The following is a 22,552-nucleotide window of genomic DNA, read 5'->3' on the forward strand; positions in this document are numbered from 1 at the left end:
TGTAAGAGTCCCATAGCTCATGAGTCATTTTTCCACATGGAAAAATGAGGACATATTTATTCCTACCCCAATTTTTCTGAAAAGCTGCAATGTCATCAAATTTCCATTCTTTGTCTACATAGTGTCATTAAGTACACATAAATGCAAATATGAGCCAGGTGCTGGTAGCTCAAGCCTGTAATCCTAGCTACTCAGAAGGATGAGACCAGAGGATTGTGGTTCAAAGCAAGCCTTGTAAGGAAAGTCCATGAGACCCTTATCTTCAATTAATCACAGGAAACCCAGAAGTGGTGCTGTAGCTAAAGTGATAGAGTGCTCAACTTGAGATGAAGAGGTGAGGGACAGCGCCCAGGATCAGAGTGAAAGCTCCATGACCAACAAAAAAAGTGCAAATATGACTTTCAGTTTCCCCAAATGGAATGACAAGGTCAATAGTAATCTTTCCAAGCATAAAAAATAATTCCAAAATGATTCAGTACACCTACTTTTGCTGAGTTATTTAAGTTATGGCTTCTTTGCTGGGCATATTCTCTTCTTTTAAAAATTGTCAAATATTAGCTTTATAATAAACTTCATCTAATATTTCTTTTTTCAAAAGAGAAGTCCATACTGTTGGTCTCACTAGGCTTTCTTACTGTCTTAGTTCAAAGCCAACCCAGACAGAAAAGTCTGTCAAACTCTTATCTGTAAATAAACACTAAAAAAGCCTGAAGTGGAGTTTTGGCTCAAGCAGTAGAGTACTATCTTGGAGGATAGGTGGGCAAGAAAGACAACTGTTCAGGGACAGAGTCCAGCCTCTGGGTTCAAGCCCCAGAACTAGGACAAACTAAACAAACAAGCAAACAAAAACAACCCCCGATATTTCTTTGGGACTCTCCTTAAAGGGAAACTGGTCTGAGAAGAGGCTGCTTGTGTGGATCATACTCACAGGATCCTGCTATTTTGGAATTCTTATTGCTATGGAGAACTTAGGAGAAGACTAAAGGAATTGATAACTGACTCCTGCAAAAATAGAATCATCTCAGGGGTGAAATATCCATCCATAAGACACTTTTAAACCTCCATGTCTTTGATTCTTTGCAGCAGAACAATTTTAAAACAATGTTATTAAGGGCTGGGAATGTGGTTCAGCGGTAGAGTACTTGCCTTGCATGCATGAAGCCCTGATTTCTCAGTACCACATAAACAGAAAAAGTCAGAAATGGCGCTGTGGTTCAAGTAGTAGAGCACTATCCTTGAGCTGAAGAGCTGAGGGAGAGTGCCTAGGCCCAGAGTTAAGGCCACACAATTGGCAAAAACAAATACAAACTAACTAAAAAAACAACAATGTTAATTCCTTTTATTCTATGCTGGCCTTCACATGGCACATTATTATCTTTTGTAATACTCTCAACTAGAAGTTTATAGACAATTTTATATGAATAAAAAACACACTGGAAAAAGCAAGGGACAGAGTTTCCTTCAAGCCTTGGGATTCTTTTCTTGTACAGTAAAAAGGAATGCAGAAGTTAATTTGAACTGTATCATTCCTCTATGTTCAATTCCTCTCCTAGGCTCAGTTTCCACAAAGTCCAGTAACAATCATTGGTGCTTCTTGAGGTCTAAGGAATGTTTTCGGGCTTCATTGAACTAACACTAGGACACTTTTGGGCATGAGGTAACAGGTGTTTCAGAGACAACTTAGAGAAAATATAAAATTTATATTGCTTATAAATACATTATCCATGAGTACATTTAGTTCAAACTTCATAATTGCTCTGCAAATTAAGCCAAATTTTAAGTGGGAAGAATGTCCTCAGATCATTCTTTTTTTGAGTATATGTGCTGTGCATTATTTCCCTAGTGCACATGAGTTAACAGTAAGAGAAACATTTGCAATAATAGGAGAAAGAGAAGTTCCGTGTTTAAGTATAAGGGTTCAATACACTATAGAAGACTACAAATAAGACAACATCGAAACAATAAAGCCAAGTCCAGTATGTAGATTTATGGGAGTGTTGCTAAGTGGAACATGAAGTATGAGGCCTTTCCCTTTCTAAATCACGCTTGCTAATCACACAAATTTTTAAAAAGTAGAATGGAAGAATAATTCTGGTTCCAATTCAAGTCAACTATAAGGGCATGGATTTAACTGGAAAAAAAGTCCATCTTGAGAGAGCAGGGATTATAATAGTAATGAACTAGTGGCTAAGATCGCATTTATTTTTCTTTACTTGCATTTTGTTGTTGTTGTTTGTCTTGGCACTTGAACTCTGGGCCTGGGCGCTGTCTCTCTGCTATTCAGCTCAAGGCTACTGTTCTACCACTTGAGCCACAGTGCCACTTCCAGTTTTCTTGTAGTTAATTGGAGAAAAGAGTCTCTTGGACTTTCCTACCTGGGCTGGCTTTGAACCCCAATCCTCAGATCTCTCCACCACCTGGCTTAAGATCACATTTCTAACAGTGTACACTCAGCATATGCAATGTGTATGTTCATCTATCTTTCTATGAAATTTTGAGTTAAAAATCTGGACTACAGCTTAGGCTTTTCACTCACAAAAATGTTTGTAGTTTAAAAGTTGATACTTCTGGAGAAATAAAACCTAAAAATGTAAAGGAATCTGGGAAGTTCAGTTTGCATGCAGCCTGAGCCGAACAGTCTTTGCCACACTACCAGCCAAAACCTGGATTGGAAGAATGTCTCAGGTGATAGAATACCAGTCATGAACAAGATCGATGAATAAGAGCTTGAGGCTTTTGCATACATACATACAAACACACACATACACACAGAGGCACTTATATGTGCACACACAAATACACAAATGAAACAACTCTTACAATATTTAGAAAAGTTTTAAAAAAGCAATAGAAAATATGTCCTGAGTAAGAATTAAGAGATAAATTTTAATATTAGAAAGTCCTCAAGTGAACTTTCTTCAAAAAAGTTTGAGACTATTACATAGGTAGGGATGAGAGATAGTAAGAGAGTCAAGTAATTATTATTAAAAGGATCAAATGAATCAGAGATACCAGCAGGTGCATCTGAAAATGATCATATCCTGTGTCAAATTTAGAAGATCTTTGAAAATAGTACATAAACACTCTGAGCAGTCAGTCTACTGGATAATATCATTGGAGAAGTTCAGATTTGCTAGTCTATGTCTAGATTAAATAAACCAACAAACCATGGCAAGGCAATGTGATACAAGCCTGGAATTCTAGCACTCAGACTAAGGCAGGAGATTAGAGAGTAGAATTAAATAGCGATACCTTCCCTGGAACAGGTAGTATAATTTTGGCTAATCAAACATACGAAACAACAAGAAACGAATACACAGTTGCAAGTTTGGGCTAATTTTGTCATTATGTTTTGAAAAGTCAACTTTCCTATTGAAATGTAACTAGTGTATAATCTTCAGTTGTGTTTTAAATGCTCTCTTCATTACAGAATATTCCCAGATTCAAAATGGCTCATGATTCCCACCCAAAATTTGAAAAAGTAAGTAAGCATCATTCTGTTGGATTCTAAAGAAATGAGGAAGGATTACAAAATCTTAAATCTAGAGAAATAGCAAAGTTCATCAAATGCAGGACTTTGTAGATATTTCTAAATTGGAATTTAGAGTTAACATAAATATTTTAGTTTTGTTTGTAATTTAATATTTTATAGGATACTACAAAATTCTTTTTAAGTAGAGGGTTTAATTGACAAATTTACAAATGTTTCTGGCATTCTATTTGCCTAGAATATGCTTTCAAAAGAGTTATAATTAGATCTTAGTTAATAGATAATTCCAACAGTTCATGTATAAGCTGATAATGTAAATAATCTAGACAGAGTTGCCAACAAATCAATATTAATTTATAAATATAGAAAAAATTGCAATTTTTGAGGGTTTTGTATGACATTGTATGAAGAGAATAATTGTGTGACATCTTCTTTCTTCTACCTATATGTAACTCAGGAAGCAAGTTCCTTAATTACGTGCCTCTGTATACAATGAGAAAAATGCTACATTTGGGATTTGTTTTTGTTTTATTGGTTTGTCCTAGGGCTTGAGATCTGGGCCTGGAAACTGTCTCTGAGCCTGTTTATACTCAAGGATCGTGCGCTACCACTTCAATCTCAGTGCCACTTGTGTCTGACTTTTTCTGAGTTTATTGGAGATTTCAACCATAATCTTCTGACCTTAGCATCCTGAATATCTGTGATAGTTTAAAAAAAGTATAAATATAAATAACATTTGCAAGTGTTCTCATCTCAAGAATCTCACTAGGGGAAAAATGATGCAACCCAGTTTATTGTAGTATTCTTTCCAGAACAAGGAGAGCAACACATTATCAGAGGTGTAGTATTTTTCACAATAGAGATAAGCTATTCATGATGTGAATTAAGGGAATTTTAAGGTGCACTTTATAAGTTGGAAACTATTGGACTAGGATGACTCTATGGCATAAATCCTGGGATTGATGGTCATAGAAATAATAGCTTACTCTGATAAAATTTGCTTACTCTTGAAGAATTAATTACAGATGCTTCATAATTTTTTCCTCTACCAGAATGTGGCTATTTTTCTGTTGACTTCTCAATTTGTAACACTCCATTGGAAACTGCATCTATTGCAAAATTACATAACATGCAAACAGGTACTGTTTTGAATCTCTCAGATATGGAATGTTCAGAATTTGAAAATGAGTATTTATTAGTCATAGGAGTTTTGAGGAACACATATATTCTGTCCTCTTAACAACTTATTTACTTTTAAAACTTATGGGTTTCCATAGAATTAAACTGTTTCGGTTTTAGTATGAGAAAGTACTAAATTTACTCTTTTTTCAAAATATTGGCAAGTTTATTGTGAAAATATTGTCTAGTTGGATAACATTCAAGTTGATGACTCTCTGATAAAAAAGGAGTAATCGGTTCAAATTAGATGCCAAATAGTATTGATTTTTAAAAAGTTGCTACATAAAATAAAGAATAATATTTACTATACAATACAGTGAAATTATATTTTATGCAGCTTATTTTTTAATTTAATTTTATTGTCAAATTGATGTACAATGGGGTTACAGTAATTGTAAGGTAGTGAATACATAACTTTTCAAACTTGTTACCCCCTTTCATTTTTCTCACAGTTTTCTTTCACCTCAATACTCCTCACAAGTTGTAATGTACATTTCCAACATATTGTCTTGTGAGTAATGCTATTGCATTGTCTTGCTCTTTGTCCTTTGTGTCGCCATTTTGTTGTTCCTGTTCCCTTCCCTAATTAAGGTAAATGTATACACAATACACAGGCTACCAAAATCAAATAGAGGCGGGGACAAACCATAGGGGGAAAACCCCAAAGAAAATAGAAATCATATAGTACATTAAAAACAACTGCAAACAAAATCTCTGTATTCATATCTTGGAGTTCATTTTGCTCAGCATCAGCTTATATGTTCATATATACACATAAAGCCACTGGAAAATAATAGTTGCATGGACACTATATCATGTGAACAACATGTTACAGTTTTTGATGTTAAAGGTTGAATTAGGTTTGGGGAAAACGTGATTTTGATAAAGGAATTTCAAAAGAGTTTAAAAATTATGACAGGCATATTTTAATTGTTCAAACTTTTTAACAACTTAGCCTATTAAGAAAATTGCCTGGGAAAATAGGTTTTCATGCAAAGAAACTATGGAGACTTAGTTGAGAGGGAGAAAAGTGGGTAAAAATAGCTCATTTTCACACTAAACAAACTTCAGAAACCTTACTGTAAATCCTGTAGGTTCCCTTGAGAATTGTCCTTACCCAGGAAATATACTCTCACTGTGTGAAATTCAAAGTTCTTAAAAAAAACTTAGACATCAAAATTTGTGAATTGAACTTTAATTACCAAAATTATTCTTTGAAAAAGATAATTTGAGTCAAAATATTTAGGCAGAAAGTGCCCTCCAAAATGAAAGAAGGTATTGGGTTCACACTTTTCTGTTTGTAACACTTTCCCCAATGTCTTTGCACGTGAAGCACTGAAACACAGAAAAAAAATCTGATTGGATACTCCAATGATTACACATTTATAAGCAGCTCACAAAAATAATATCCTTATCAACATGAGGTAGTGAAGACTTCTCATTACATAAGCCAAAAAGTTTGGGATCAGAAAAGAATTGAGAAAATTGAAAGGGTAAGCAAACAATGTTCTTACAAGCCCTATCTAAGCATATTGACTTCAGCAGTGGAGGGAGGCCAGAAATTTTGATATAGATTGTCTTAATATTTTTGCTACATAAAGTGATTTTACAGAGCCTATATGGCTCACTGCAATGCAGAATAGACTGAATGAAGACAGGAAAATAAATTCTATGTTCAAATGAGGCAACTTCAAAGAGTTTTAAAAGAGAAACCATGAAGATATAGCGGGGCAGGGTGAGGAGGAGATCTTTTAGACTTTCAGCTTCACTGGACTTGAGGCCAAGAAGCTGTGCTTAATTGGAAATTAGGCAAGAGCTAAGAGGAGGACATAGATTTAGGACATAGAAGCATTGTCCTTTGTAACAGACACTGTCACCCAGGGTATGGATCATTTAACTCTATTATTTTCCATACATCTTGCTGAGCAAATGCAAGACTAAGAGAAAAATAATCTATTGAAATAATTTTGCAAAGAATAACTTCACTGATCCTGATATGGTATCTAAGGAGAGACCTAAGAGAGAACATAAAAATGGAGTATACTTTGGTTTCGTCTAAGCATCTTCTTAGCAAAAAACACCTTTGAGGTTAGAAGTGATTGAACCAAAAAGTAGATGGAGTACTTGTTTTTGTGGCACTTTAGACACAAGTAGACTTTCAATGTAAAAGAAAAAAGTATAGCTAAATATTTGTGATCACAGCTTCTTGGACCTGTTGTTTGGAGACAAAGTTTTACATTAGAGTTTGTCCTCATTAACATAGACGTTGGGTTTTCGTGGCAACCAAATGCAAAGGTGAAGTTTAATGGGCTCTTTTAGACAAGTAAACAGCATGGTATAAAAAATGGCAAATAATATTTAGTAAATTAGTTTGGTTATTTTGCCAGAACAAAGAATGAAAGATATAATTCAAAATCACTTGACTTACATTCCTCAATACAATAAAGGCTGTATATGACAAACCTACACCCAGCATTATACTCAATGGTGAAAAACTAAAGCCATTTCCTCTTAACTCAGGAACAAGACAAGGATGCCCACTCTCTCCACTTCTCTTCAATCTAATATTAGAATGCCTAGCTACAGCAATAAGACAAGATGCAGACATAAAGGGGATCCAAATAGGGAAAAAGAAATAAAACTCTCCCTCTTTGCAGATGACATGATCTTGTATTTAAAGAATCCCATAGACTCCACTCCCAAATTACTCAAGCTGATCCAAAACTTTGGCAAAGTAGCAGGTTATAAAATTAACCCCCCAAATCAATGGCTTTTCTCTATGCCAACAATGAGAAAAGTGTGGCTGAAATTAGGAAAGCAACTCCATTTGTAATAGCCCCACAAAAAATAAAATACCTAGGAATTAACTTAACTAAAGAAGTGAAGGACCTCTATGATGAAAACTTTAAAATCTTGAAAAAGGAAATCAACACAGAACTTAAAAATTGGCAAAACCTCCCATGCTCCTGGATTGGAAAGATTAACATCATGAAAATGGCAATACTTCCCAAGGCTATCTACAAATTCAACGCAATACCTATCAAAATTCCAACCTCATTCTTCAAGGAAATAGAAGATGCAATCCAAAAATTCATATGGAACAATAAAACACCCTGAATAGCAAAAATGATCCTCAACGGAAAGAATACTGCTGGAGGAATATCTATACCAAATTTCAAACTCTACTATAAAGCCATAGTAATCAAAACAGCTTGGTATTGGCATAAGAACAGACCTCAGGACCAATGGAATACAATTGAAAACCCAGAAATAAACCTACAGACCTATAGCCATCTAATCTTCCATAAGGGAGCTAAGACAATAGAATGGAAGAAAGACAGCCTCTTCAGTAAATGGTGCTGGCAAAATTGGTTAGCTACTTGTAGAAAACTAAAGGTAGATCCTTACATATCACCCTGCAGCAGAATCAACTCCAAATGGATCAAAGACCTTGAACTCAAAGCAGACACTGTGAAAATATTACAGGATGGAATAGGAGAAACCATAGGTCTCCTTGGCTCAGGCCGAAATTTTCTGAATAGAGACCCAGAAACACAACAAATCAAAGAAAGGTTGGACAAATGGGATTGCATAAAGTTGCAGAGCTTCTGCAGGGCAAATGATAAAGCTAGCAAGATCAATAGAAAGCCCACGGATTGGGAGAAGATCTTTAATAGCCATACAATGGACAAGGGTCTCATATCTAAAATATACTTGGAACTCAAAAAATTATATCCCCCAACAACAAATCCTCAAAGAAACAACTGTCCAATAAATAAGTAGGCGAAAGGCTTAAAGAGAAACTTCTCTGAAGAAGAAAGAAGGATGGCCAATAGACACATGAAGAAAGGTTCAACATCCCTAGGCATAAAAGTAATGCAAATCAAAACAACATTGAGATATCAAGAACTCTAACAACAACAGATGCTGGAGGGGATGTGGACAGAAAGGAACCTTACTTCATTGTTGGTGGGAATGTAAACTTGTTCAACCACTTTGGAAAGCAGTATGGAGGTTCCTCAAAAGACTTCACATAGAACTCCTCTATGACCCACCAATCCCACTTTTGGGCATTTACCCAAATGTTTACAAACAAGACCACACTAAAGCTACCAGCACAACTATGTTTATTGCAGCATTATTTACCATAGCTAAGATATAGAACCAACCCACATGCCCCTCAGTAGATGAATGGATCAAGAAAATGTGGTATATATACACAATGGAATTCTATGCCTCCATCAGAAATAATGACATTGCCAGATTTGTTAGGAAATGGAAAAACTTGGAAAAAATTATATTAAGTGAAGTAAGCCAGGCCCAGAGAAACATAGTTCCCATGGTTTCCCTTATTTGCAATATCTAGTATATGTATGAGTCAAGCGGAAAAGGTCAGATAATATGATGTCAGGAAAATGAACCCTTAGATATATATTTTAATGTTTTTTTCTTTCATGCATATGTTTCTAAGGTATTTATAAGATTATCTCTTTGTTGCTTTGTGTATCCCTCCGCCACAGTATAACCCCTGCTTTCTCTATATTTGATGTCAGTATAACTTGTGGAGGACATGGGGAAAAACCAGTTGTTTAAGGATACAGATGGACCTGTTGCAATAATGAGAAGTACAAGTTGTCATGTCCAAAAGAGCTTTACAATGTCGGTGCGGGGCGGTGGGAAAGGGGAGGAAGGAGAAGGATTGGGATTGGGGGGCAGGGGGGAGGCTGGGAAGGTATGTGAAGGGTAAACAAAGGAGGAGGCTGGAATGCTTGGTAAGAAATGTACGCATTATCCTACCCATGTAATTGTAACCCCTCTGTACAGTATGTCCACAAATAAAATTAAACTAAATTAAAAAAAAAAAAAGAAAAAGAAAAAACAAAAAAAATCACTTGACTTAAAAGTTTAACGAAAGAGTATTGAAGAGAGATGAAAGAAAACATAGAGGACGTTTCTGTTTCCAGTGGAGTAATGGGTTCTTGATATTGTTTCTCCCATTCTATTTTCACAAGCTATAAAGTGTGGCTGAGGACTGGATTATCCATTGCAGACAAAGAGAACTCACAGAAGAAAATATTTGCAGCAGATATAGGTGATTCATAACCTTAGACAATATATTTAAATCTGTTCAAAATTCTCTGCTACCCAAAACTGCCCTCTTTGAACAGCTTTGTTTGCTTTTCCCAAGACTACCTTTCATTAACTATTTAAAATTTTGAGAGGTCACATTCATCCTTTCCAGAGATTGCTGTTTGGTTGTGATTTTTGTGTGCTTTTGTTTTTTGTTGTGTTTTTTAACTAAATTTCAAAAGGTTTTGCAAGTGTATTACAATAAATATGTCCATCTAATTGTCCAATTCTCCTGTATCAGAGTGACTCCTTCTATCATTCTTAACCAACCCCTTCTCCAAGATTTATTTCAGATTTACCACGTCCTTTATCACATGTGTACATTGAGTATTCTAGCTGTACTTGTCCCTTGTTCCATTTGTCATTCATTCTATGTCTTTACTATTATTCCTCTCTGGTTTCAACTTCCTGATAGTCATTCTGTTAAACTGTCTGTTAATATTTTGAAAGGTTTATATACATTCCATGGAGTTTCAATCCTGAATATACTTGAACTTATGTCAGCTTGTATTTCCATAATTTATTCATCTGCAATAACAATTTGCAAGACTGGAGACGTGAAGGACCTAGACATGATTTTATTCTCATCCATTTGGAAGATTGATTTTATTCTCATCCATTTGGAAGATTAATCTTTATTCAACAAGAAAGTTTAAATATGGCTTAGAATATATTCCTAACTACAAAATTTTATAAATGGCTTTGTTAAAAGTTTTGTGATTATTTTATTTTACATGGGATAATATTTTCTACTACCTATAAGTTTTGGAAAAAGAAGAAAACCATGATTTACTACTATAGAGGAATATGGTAGAAATAGAAGACAGATTTTTTGCTTGTCACATCTCTGATGAGTACCCATATTCATGACTTTAAGTCATATTTCTTACTATGTTAGACAGATAGGGAAAACATAAAACAACATATGATAAAGCATCTATTTGTGACTTTTTAAAATGTACCTTATTAAGTGATGAAACTTACTTTATTAGCTAGTTTTTGGGTTTGTATTATGGGAGGTTGTTCTATTTGACACATTCCTGGAAGGCACCTACTGAACAACACAAATGGTGGGTGGTACTATTTCTACACTTTAATGAATGGTTGAACCTGCTTGGCATTAGTGCTGGAGAAATTAATCAACTCTATTGTAACTTGCACCCTAAACTTGAAAAATTTGTAATGTCACTATCGTCTACTTATCAAATGTTATTTTGGTGAATGTGATTTTTAAAATATTATTTGAAAAGGAATCTGTTTTCAGGAGATTAAATGTGGGTTGTCATTTGTTTGTGAATGATAACATTTTTATACAACAGAACCAAGTTTTACTGAAGTACCAGTATTTTGAAGCATTAGCGATCTTCTCAGTTAATGTTTTTGTGAATTATATTTGACCTGAAGTCAAGTTTTCCTAGCCTTGGTAGACCAATTATGGATCTATCGTTCAGGAACTTTTTTTTTGGCCTACTTATGCTGGACTAAATCTTTCAGTAATCATTAGAAGAGGGGTATTAAAAATAATTTTGTGACATTTGTGATCTTGGTCACACATATGGTCTGGTCATTTTTTTGAAAGTTTGAATTGCTGTACTTTCTGTTAGATTTTGTGATCTCGTCTTTCCTTTTAAGTTGCATTGCATTTCACAATTGCATACTGCTAATTCTGGTGTCGTAAGGAATTGAGATGGATTTTCAATTACTTTCTGTTGACATGTTTCATGAGTCTAGGTGAGATATCTTGCCCTTGTTATCTGATGAAGCAGATAACTGGGACCTGGGATCCTAGGACCCATGGGTCCTGCAGAAGAGTAATACCTTTTAGATATCATATCAGAACAATTGGGTATAATCAGTAGGAAGGCTTCCAAAATTGGAGAAAAATATTTTGGCATCAGTGAATTAAAACAATAAACAGAGCAGCAGGGTAAAGTCCCTTATAGATTAGAGGAAAACAATAATTTTTTTTTACAACATGAATTCAGAAGACCAAGAACACTTAGAAGGTATCAAAAGTTTATACCGAGGACATTGAATTGATGCTTTTTATATTCTAATGTACATTCTAAATCTTATTTATATTCCAATCTATTTATATGTCAAATTATCAATTAATTCTAGTAAGTTTCACTGTGTGAAATAAAATATTAGCACGTATAAAGATAAAATATATAACTATATATAATGTAAGAAAAAGGCACATGTTTTACAATGTACTGTTGTGGTTAGGGCATCAAAAGCAACTGTGTTTTAAAGTATTGTTCCATTATTTCTACCTCAGTGTTTGGCAGAGTTGGACCTAAAGCTTTACCATTTGTAGATTTACAGCCTAGAGGCAAGAGGAAACGCTGTGATAAACATCACCAATTTAAGGCCTAATATCAAGGAGAAACATATAGACTTCTCTTGTAACTATGAAAATATTTGGTGAAAGAAAGGCAGTAGTGTAAATTCCTGCCTGGTTGGATGGTAGACTGGACAGGACATTAGGTAATCATGCATGTGAAAACTTTTTCATCTTCTTGGCTTTAGCTACTTTTGAAATATTAGGTATAAGAAACAATTATATTTTGATAAAATGCCTTCTAGTCTAAATGATTCTGTCTTAATTGTTCATCTCTCCATGATCCTTTTTAACTAAGATTAGTTTTGTTCCAGTAAGACAATCTATGCTGTCAGGGTAAGATATTCTGGTTGGTCTGTTGCTATATGAAAAAGAGTAAAGGGTCAGGTAGGCATTTGTGCCAGTACGACCTCATTTAGGAAATTTTAAGCTCAGAAGTTTAGAAGTAGCTCTTAAGCAAGGCTTGCTTTGAATCCATTAGCTCCACAAAGCTAACTCAGTTGATAAATAAGTACTTGAAAAGCTATCACCTTTGGACCTAGCTATAAAGGCTTCAAAGTATGATCAAATTTAAAATAAAAAAGACTTAAAATAGTCATTGACAAAAAATTGCAAATGTGAGCAATCGACCAAACAATATGTTTTTTCCAATATACACAGAATTTTAGAGAATTAAGATCAATAGCATTTTTAGGAACAATAAGGTTTCCTGGTTACAAACAGTCAACCAAGGATATATGCCTGTATAAAGATTGCATCATTAACTACTTAAATTTACAGGATACTACATGCTTCAGCAGCACGTTTACCCAAATTACAACAATATAGAGATTATCATGGCACTTGCAAAAGGATGATATGAAAATTTGTGAAGAATTCAATATTTTTCATTCTTCAGAAGCAAGAAATGAAAAACAGTTATTAAAAAATTGATTACAAAAACACAAGTCGTTATGTCAAAAATGAACTTTACAACTTTGGTGCGGGGGGGGGGTAGTGGGGAGGATTGAGTGGGGGGGCAGGGGGAGGATGGGAAGGGATGGGAAGGGGAAACAAAGGAGGAGGCTACAATGCTTGATAAGAAATTTACTCATTATCTTGCCCATGTAATTGTAACCCCTCCGTACAGTATTTTCACAATAAAAAAATATAAATGTAACAACACATATAATTCATTGAACTGAAAGTTAGTTTGACATCAGTGTATTAAATCCTCACCTAAGAAAGGCCTTTATATAGCATAATCTTTACAAAACTTTTGAAAGTAGATAACATTGTCATTTTATCCCAAAGAAATAAAATATTATAAGGACCTAGGTAAAAAAGGAATCTTAAACTTTTTCTATATGGAATGCTATCTGAAATAACACATTTATTAATGAACCTATATAATATAGAACAATGTAGAATTCAAAGTATTATATCTAGGAGAGAATGAAATAGATTATGGACATTATACAAACAAAATACAGATTATTTTAAAATATAATTTTTTCAGACAAGCACCAGAAATATTTTTAGTTTCTGTACTACTCATTTCAACAGATAAGTTAAAATGATTTCTGATTTAAAAAATCACAAACTCTGCAGAAATCATTATAGATGTATACAAACAACTCTTGAATACAATTTGACATCAATGTCAGGCAATTCACTTGAAGAATACCATTGAATCCATGAATTTTTAAAGTAAGATATTGCCGTTGCTTTGTATTGTGAAAATATTTTGTACAGACACAAATATGGATTGGCATTTTTGAAAATTAAGATACTTAACCAAACCATTATGACGTAGGAGAACAATTTTTACAAATTTTTAAAACAAAAAAACAACAAATTCTGGGACAGAACCAGGCCCTGAATTCAAGGCTAGTATTAGCACAAAACAAATGAATGAATTAATTATTTAACATAAATTAAGCGGTCACATGTGGCGAGGCAAGTAAAATGTAACACCCATGGTGACTGGATTGTGTATTATTTTGTAATAAGGCAAATTAACGTTTGTCCAAATCATTAATATTTTATTTGTACTTTTTTGTACTAAACCCTGAATTTAGCATACATCTATATGTGTGTACATGTGCACACATGTGTGTATGTGTATATGTGTGAGTGTGCTGTTGCAATGTTGCTTGCCAATGTGGACAGGATGAGGGTGAAAAGAGCTAACTGTGTTGCAATGTTTTTATTTATCAGTGTTCTGTCATGTCATTTCTATGGAGCCACTCTTCTGTACATTTTATTTGTCAAATAATAACATCATCATAATCAAAGCATATACAACATTAAATTAGATAAAAGAGACCAATTTCAGCTCTTGTTATATGTCAGGTAAGAAGATGCAGATATAATTAGGTAGTAAGTTATTGCTGTAAGATAACTGTCAGTACAAAATATGTATTTGACCTCTTAAATTGATTATACTTTTAAGATATACTCATGGAGTGAGTTTGACCTACTTGACCAAACAGGTATTACTCTCTGGTTATTCCTGTGAAACACAAGGTGGATAAACTCTTTCCAGATTTCTGTTGAAAATAACTTTCTTTGTAACATCATATCTATTCTCACTAAGATAATCAACCCTGTATTTATTAGGTTAGAATATCCCATCGTATTGACTGAAAACAGTATTGTGGATATGCTTGTTATATATACCTTTCAAAAACAAACATACAAAAAGCCTGTGTCACCTCCAGATTGTGGATGCATTTGAACTTGTTTTGTACATGCAATTGGATCTTCACTAATGGTTCTTTTGTGGGAGTAACTATCCCAAATTTAACAAATAAGGCTTTTCGAATATCTTTTCCAATATACATAACAACCCAGAGCTAGTCTTGCAATTTCTGAAAAGCCTTTGAATATTTTAGTATTATTTCAGTTCATTGACTATAGAGCTAAAGACATTTCTGAAATAAATATTTTTAAGTTCTGAAGATGTAAGTGGGTATATAGGCTTTTTTAATCTATCATTTTATGAAAACCCAGTTTTTATGAAAGTAAATAAAATAGAATAAAGTGGTTTGGTAAGCTAATTATTAGTATAATTTTGTTTTCTACTAATAGTTTTTTGAATGTAGATGATGCAGTTAAATTATTACCTTTGTGGCTCTCTACTTCAGTTAGTTTCACACTCTTTATAATTATAAGAGTGAATTTGTAGAAAAATAAAGGTATTTGAAAATGATTAGTATTAATCTTGTGTTTTGTGTCCTACTCCCAAGAAAATGAGTTGTTTTCAAGTGTTAATATTTTATGATTGAATCTTCAGTATCACAAGAAATTTTGAAAAACGTGCAGTAGTATTGATATCTTTTTAAACCAATTGTATTCACAAGTTGGAGAGTCTTTTATTGATGCTTAGGTCTTGGTGTCTATGATTTTTAACCTCTCGTTCCTAACATTAATGATAGGTAAGACTGCATTTTTGGGTATATAAAAGGTAAAATATTTATCTGGGGTCAAAGTTGATTTTTATATCAGTCTTGCTTTAATAGCATTTTAATGTAATACATTTCTCTCAAAATGTTGGGTATAAAAAGCAATCAAAATACTTCTAATGGTAAACAACTTATGTGAGCTACAATGTGGAAATGATTGGTCTATAGACCGGCAGTCTGTTTCCATCAGGAATTGGGAAGGTTATTCTTTCAGTATGACTGTGTTAAACAGAGATGAGGGTCCCCAGGCAATGCAGTGTTGTCATGGGATAGAATATGATTTCTAAAATTTTGAGCTAGAAATCAAGAATGTTATAGTTTAGAAGTTCCTTTCACCAGGGAGGTATAAATTGATTATGAACTTGGAGTTTTCATATTACAGTTACCTATTTCCTTTTTTTTCTTTTTGGTTTTTTTTTTGGTTGGTTGTGGCGCTTGAACTCTGGGCTTGGGTACTGTCCCTGTGTTCTTCCGCTCAAGTTGATCACTGTACCGCTTCAGCAACAGTGCCACTTCTGGTTTACTAGCTGTTCATTATAGACAAGAATCTCTCAGAATATCCTGCCTGGGCTGGCTTTGAACTGCAGTCCTCAGATCTCAGCCTCCTGAGTAGTAAGGGTTACAGATGGAGCCACCGGCATCCCACTTAGTTTCCTATTTTCTAACAAAGATAAAGTGAAATATTATTAGAATGTGGACAATAATTCTGGGAAATTTTCCTAGAATTAGTGGACTAAGTGCTGGTATTTTAGCCATAAATTAGAATGAAGTTATTTGATACGGTGGGAATGGGGCGCAGGCTAAGATTTACTATTTTTGCAATGTTGTACTAATAATTCCAACTCTGAAGACTTCGATATCATCATCTGAGAATTAGAAATGAAAGTAGTTCTACTTTATGGGATTATTGTGAGGATCAAATTAGATACCATACGTAACGTACTTGGAAAAACAATCAGGATTTGATCATTTCTCCTTGTTATTTTATCATGTGATGAATTCTAACATTTTTACTGTGATTTTTTTTTTTTAATTTAATTTTATTTTATTTGAGAACATACTGTACAGAGGGGTTACAATTACATGGGCAGGATAATGCATACATTTCTTACCAAGCATTGCAGCCTCCTCCTTTGTTTACCCTTCACCTCCCTTCCCAGCCTCCCCCCTCCCTCCCAACCAATCATACCCCCCCTCCCCCCCCCCCCACCGACATTGTAAAGCTGGTTTTGACATGACATTTTGTACTTCTCATTGTTGCAACAGGTCCACCTGAATCCTTAAACGACTTGTTTGTCCCCATCTCCTCCACATGTTATACTGACATCAAATATAGTGAAAGCGGGGGTTACACTGTGGGGGAGGGACATACAAAGCAACAAAGAAATAATCTTATAAATGCATTAGAAACACATGCATGAAAGAAACAAAAACATTAAAATACATATTTGAGGTTTTGTTTTCCTAACATCACATTATCTGACTTTTTCCGCTTGACTCATACCTATACTAGCTAAGACATGGAACCAACCCAGATGCCCCTCAGTAGATGAATGGATCAAGAAGATGTGGTATATATACACAATGGAATTCTATGCCTCCATCAGAAAGAATGACATTTCCCCATTTGTTAGGAAATGGAAAGGCTTGGAAAAAATTATATTAAGTGAAGTAAGCCAGGCCCAAAGAAACATAGGTCCCATGGTTTCCCTTATTTACTGTGATTTTTATATTGTGTTTCTTTAGGATATGCAATGTGATGTATTGACATTCATTTTGTTGGTCACTTTTATGTCATTTTGAGGAAAAAACTGCAAAGAAAATTTCTGAGAAGGAAACTATTATTTTGACTCATGGTTTAAGAAAACACAGTTTAAGATTCAAATGTCTCCATTGTTTTTTTTTTTTTTTGGGAGGGGGGGTCCGGTCGTGGGTCCAGAACGCTGGGCCTGGGAGCTGTCCCTCAGCTCTTCAGCTCAAGGCTAGCTCTCTACCACTTGAACCACAGCGCCACTTCTGGCTTTTTACTTTTTGCTTATGTGGTGCTGAGGAATCGAACCTAGGCCCTCAGGCATGCAAGGCAAGCTCTCTACCACTGAGCCACCTTCCCAGCCGCGTTTCCATTGTTTTTAGTTATATTTTTATTAAATACTTGTACGAAGGAATTTCTATTCAACAATTCAGTTTATAAGTACAATGGATCTTTACATAACTTTCCCACACCCTTCCAAACATCACCCCACTTTCATTTCTTCTAGTTTCTGCATTGAATATTATACTTTCCCTCTCTTCATCCATAACTCTCTTTATTCCTTCCCTTTGACTTTCTCATATCTGCCAAATGATAGCTTCTTGGTATTCATTTTGTTGGAATAAAAGTTCAATTTTATAAGAAATTTTACCTTTTAAATACTCTTCTGCAAGACTATTGTGTAAATTTGCATAAAGTCTTATGTTCCAAATACGCGACAGAACATGGGTCCTTTGTGTTTCTGGCTCTGACTTAGTTTACTTAACATATTTTTAGTTCTATCTATTTCTTTGCAAATTATGTAACAGTCTTCATAATGGATGGGTGCAATCCAATTGTGTATATGTGCCCCACTTTCTCCAACCATTTCTCAACCATAAGGCATCTAGGCTGTTTTCATAACTTCGCTACAGTAAATAGTGCAGCAGTGAACATGGTTGTGAAAGTGATTTTACTGTATCTTTTGGAAGAATTCGTCACTATCTTCTGGGAGCAATCCTCTAGGCAATTTTCCAAAATAAGCACATCCATCCTTCCTTCTCCATCACAACTTTTTGCAAGTCCTCAAAAACACACTACACCCTACAGGTCTCAATAAGCTAAAACCACACTGTGCAATGCATTTTTTTCATTATTGTACAATAATTTAGTGAGAACCTTCTATGCACTTTTCTAATTTGGGAATGAGGGACATGACAATAGAGGAAAATTAAGATAAATTCAATTTAATTAGCTATTATAATATTTAAAAACATTTTCAGCTCTAACTCATAGGCTCACTTACTATTATTTTAGTCATTTTTTGATTACTTCATCAATCCCCTAAATTATAACAGGTGCATTAAATACAAAAGCAAAAATTGTGGTTTGATTTTGACACTCATGTGTGAGGATGCACAATATGGGCAAATAGAGAGATTGGAATTAATACCCATTATCCATTTTGTTAAATTAAGATGGTTTTCCTAAACTGATTCTCACAATTCATATTCCATTTAACAACAAGAAACATGTGACAATTCCCTTTGTTTTCCTCCTTAATAACTTTTGTTTCATTTTATTTTACAACAAAGGTTGATTTTTCATAAATCTACTGTAGATACAAAGATACGTTAAAATATTTCTATCTGTATGCATTGATATATACATACACACATCTATTACACAGGTTGTAATGATAATTTATATCTTCTGTAACTGTATGATTTACTAAATTATTTAAAAAATAGACAGCTTATGCCTGGAATCCTGGTTACTCAGGAGGATGAGATCTGACGATCATGACTTGAAGCCATCTTGGGCAAGAAAGTCCATGAGCCTATTATCTCCAAACAATGAACAGAAAATCAGAATTGGAACTGTGGCTCAAAGTAGTAGAGTGATAGCCTTGAGAGAATAAGGTCAGGGACATCACACAGAGTCTTAGTTCAAGAACTATAATCGAGCCAAAAATCTAATTTACACCTGTGTAAGTAGAGTATTTCCATCACCCAAATGCACATCCATGCTCATTTGCAAGATAACTCTTATGTCTGGAGTACCACACAACATTATAGCTTAAGTAGAAAGGATCACAACATGGGTTCACTCTATCTCTCTCATGGGTTTTTTCTCCACTGAAATACTCAAATCTTACAATCATTCCAACTATTTAAAGTCATAGCTTTTTTCTTCAATAACCATAATATATTTTGCATTGAGTGTCTTGTGTCTCCTAAATGGATGTTCTTGCCACATTGTCATGCCCCCAGCCCTAAATTATTCTGATTATTTTTCAAATAGAATCAGGCTTCCTTCTTGTGTATGATCTTGGGCTCAGTCCACTTTATGTTATTCTTCCTGGAATTTAGAATAACAGGTGCATGGCATTGTGTACAGATCATTCTGTCCAGTCTAAGTTTTAACCACTGTCTTCACAACAGTAGACTCCCATGTAGTCAGGATTTTCAAAAGCTTATCATAGCTGATTTTTTTAAATCTTTGCATTTCTTGCAGGTTTTTGAGTACTGAATTAATTTGTGTTTTCTTGGGTTGTTTTGTTTCATTTGAATGTATGTGTTGAGTTGTTCCAAACTTTCCTTTTGTTTCTTTCACTCACGTTCTTACCTAAGTGCTGAGAAGCCAAATCTTCTTTCTCAAGATAGTCAAGGTCAACATTATTTATTCCAAAGCAATTTCAGTAATATTTAAACACCTTCATACCTATGAATGTTATATGAATGCTAAGTGCTGAAAAGGGTCTTTTTATTTTCACAGCAGTTTTTGGCATACAGAGACAGATCATGAAATATACGAAGATAATAAAACTACAGATGCTTGCCAGGAGGAGAAAAACCTATTATGAATTGTTTGACAGAGGCTTCCCTTCTCGTGAAAGAAATAAGCTGTTCGATGCAGAATTTCACAAAATCATATAGCTAGGAAGAACCTAAACAATCATCTAATACTACAGAGTTGAGGGAGATGAATTGCCCTCCTGAATAATTTACTTTTGGGTCAAATAAAAGCAGGCTTGCAAAAAGAGAATAGACATTAGAGAAACATGATGAGTTGATGTAAATAGCTGCTTAGCTGATTTTGTTAATTTGTGAACTAATACATGGCAAAAGGATACAAGATAAAAAATTAAAGAAGGTCGCATTGAAATACTCATTGGTGTGTTTGTGTGTTCATGCGCACGTGTGTATGCACACGCACATATGCAGGTGCTCATGCATGTATTCATCATTCCTGAAGCTTGATAGTGCCTGGTCACTATCCCTAAGCTTCTGTGCCCAAGGATAGTGGTTTACCACTCGAACCATTGCTCCATTCCGATTTTTTGGAGATAATCACATATATTTTCATGATTGGACTGGCTTTGAACAGTGGTCTTCAGATCTCAGGCTCCTGAGTAGCTAGCTAAGCTGATTAAGCCTCTGAGTAGCTAGTTAAAATTCTGATTGTCCTTTATGATTCACTTCTCTTTTATTCTTTTCCTGAGGTAATCACAAGCCTAACACATATATATGTCTAGGTGCTTTAAAAATATTGTTACTATTTGGCACCAGGGGATCCCATCTCTAATCTTAACTACTGAGGAGGCTTGAGAACAGAACCCAAGCCAAAAGTTTAGTGGACTTCCTTCTCAATGTATAGCTGGGTGACTGGATCATTTCAAGCATCCTGCACTTTGTAGAGGCTAAGATTGGAAGGACTGCAGAATTCAGGCCAGCCAAGGAAGGCAGCTAGACAAATTAGTGTGCAACTCTGATGCCATTGATGATGGGAAGGCTAAAAGGACAGATCGCGTGCATGTTCTTGTGGAAAGGGAACCCCTATTCTAAAATTAACCACTGATATGACACCAGCCTAGCAAGAACAATACTCCAAGTTGAAATCCCCACAATTACCCACAACCAAAATAGTTAAATACATTAACATCCCAAAACTTAGTTCAATCTGTTCTTTGGTTTACTATCATCTTTATCTGATTATCACATGATGTGACAAAATAGTTTCTTCATTATCTTAAGATAAATTTAAAAGACCTAGAAAATTCTTTCTCACTTATTAACTGCAAATGGCAATTCGTCTCATTTCTCAAATATTTGACTACCACTTTAAATTCAACTTATGATTTTTATTAATAGTTATATATTCTGATTTATTATTTTACTTTGTAACATTTATAAACTTTTTGCTTCTCTGCTGAAGTTTAAGTATTTAAATAGTATCATCAAAATATATTCCTTGGGTACTTAGGGCAGCTTTTTACAAAGTTTTTAAACAATGGCTTCTAAGAATTCTTAATTGGTATATTATTTAGTTTATTTTTAATTTTAACTTAATTTTATTGTAAAGGTAATGTACGAAGGGGTTACAGTTACATAAGTAAGGTAATGAGTATATTTTTCAATGGAAAGAACATTGTTATCCCCTCCATCGATATTCTTGTACAGAAAAAAAAAGAAATACTGATGCTTTAGCTGTTGCTATTGATCAATGGGTATTTTTGCTTTCTTTGTTCATGCATTTTTTATTATAAAATCGATATACAGAGGGTTTACAGTTACTTAAGTCAACTAAAGAATGCATTTCATTTTATTTTCTAAATTTCAAATTTTGAACTTAATTATTTTCTTTTGTTTCTTTAGAGTAATTCTTTTTTCAGAGTCATAGGATTAGTTAATTTAATTTTGCATGAGTTTTACACATGTAAATTATTTAGACACATATTTTGTTTTTAAAATATTTAACATGAATATTTAAAAATTATTTTCTTAATTTTTATATGGTTGGTGAATTTAAATAAATTTAATTTCTTGTAGTTCTAAACATATTTGTTGTTACTGTGTTTTCAAGAAGCACATACTTTATTAAGAAGGCTTCATTACCTGGTCACATTTTGGAAATATTTGTACTTTAATTAAAAAAATGTTTGAAGAGTTCCGGGAAGATGGCAGAGGAGAAACTGGAACCTGAACAAGCTTTCACAGAGAAAGCAGTTTTAGAGTTCCTGTGAACAGTCCTAAGCCAGAGAATCACACCAAGTGTGCCATCAAAGGACAGAGAGTTAGACAAGAGAGGGGAAGCCAAGGCAAGGAGACACATCTGACCGCTTGCCAGCAGCCAACGCTGTGGCGGCAGTGTCGCGGTGGCGACCGCAGGGCACCCATACCTGAGCCACAGAGAGTCCGGGACGAAGGAGCCAGACTCAGCAGGCGAGTGGA

The 22,552-nt window shown here is 34.4% G+C and overlaps 1 pseudogene; it reads left to right on the forward strand.

Moving 5' to 3' along the window:
- The first annotated feature begins 12,931 nt into the window (after window positions 1–12,931).
- LOC122096838 lies at window positions 12,932–13,031 on the forward strand (annotated as a pseudogene).
- Window positions 13,032–22,552: the final 9,521 nt, after the last annotated feature.

This window comes from Dipodomys spectabilis, unplaced genomic scaffold, assembly GCF_019054845.1.
Source record: "Dipodomys spectabilis isolate Male_0828 unplaced genomic scaffold, ASM1905484v1 ptg000393l, whole genome shotgun sequence".
In the NCBI taxonomy this organism is placed as follows: Eukaryota; Metazoa; Chordata; class Mammalia; order Rodentia; family Heteromyidae; genus Dipodomys; species Dipodomys spectabilis.